Raw genomic sequence first — 958 nt, 5'->3', positions numbered from 1 at the left:
ACATTTCATTGTCCTGAGGTTTATAAGCTGAGAAAGAATAAAAGGACTTTCTGTTAAAAGCAATTCAGCAGAAGAATTTACACAAAAGGAAGCCAGGATTAATGGAACTCAGCCACTGAAAAGAACATTCAGAGAAGAGGTGGAATTTACAGGGGAGTTTGCTGATCACAAATTGTAAGACTGAAGTGCATGAGAAAGAGTTGAAGATCATTGTGTAGATGAGAGTATGTAAACAGTGGTACAAGAAATGGTGATTATTAGCATATATAGGCACATGAGGTATCATGGCCTCAGATCTCAGTCTGAAATGAGGCTGAATCAAAACACCTGGGTCCTGGTGCCTTCCAGTGATTTATTAAAGAGCAGCTCTTCAAAGTTTCCGTTTTTGATAAGTTAAAGAGGAAGGTTTGTTGTAATTGCTTGTTTTACTTTATTAGAATTCTTCATAGCCTTCTTCCTATTAGATTATAAACTCAATGAAGTCAAGGACCCACTCAAGAATGAGTTACAGTGCTATTCCCAGGAACTCGCAAGTCCCCGGTATGAAATAGTAGGGGACCTACTGAAAGCTTTGCAGGGGCCAGAATAATACCAGTTGAGCATCCCTAATCTGAAAATCCGACATCCAGTATGCTCCAAAACCTGTGCATGAAACAAAGTTATAGCAAGAGTTAAATAAGGATTGAATATTGTAATGTCTGAAGTCCACATTTTATATTTGATTCAATTTTGCATTTTGAGTACCAACATGATGCCACAAAGTAGAAAATTCCACACCTGGCCTCATGTGATAGGTTGCAGTGAAAACACAGATGCACAATGCAGTTTATTCAGTCTGCTGGTGTTTATAGTTGCTGTCGTTTAACAACTGATAGAGATATTCTGATGATGCTACTGTGCTGTTTAGTTACCTGAACACATTGTTTTTTCACTGTATTAATGATAGGTCATATTTTTT

Source organism: Mandrillus leucophaeus, unplaced genomic scaffold (assembly GCF_000951045.1).
Source record: "Mandrillus leucophaeus isolate KB7577 unplaced genomic scaffold, Mleu.le_1.0 Scaffold459, whole genome shotgun sequence".
In the NCBI taxonomy this organism is placed as follows: Eukaryota; Metazoa; Chordata; class Mammalia; order Primates; family Cercopithecidae; genus Mandrillus; species Mandrillus leucophaeus.
This window is presented reverse-complemented; position numbering follows the sequence as displayed.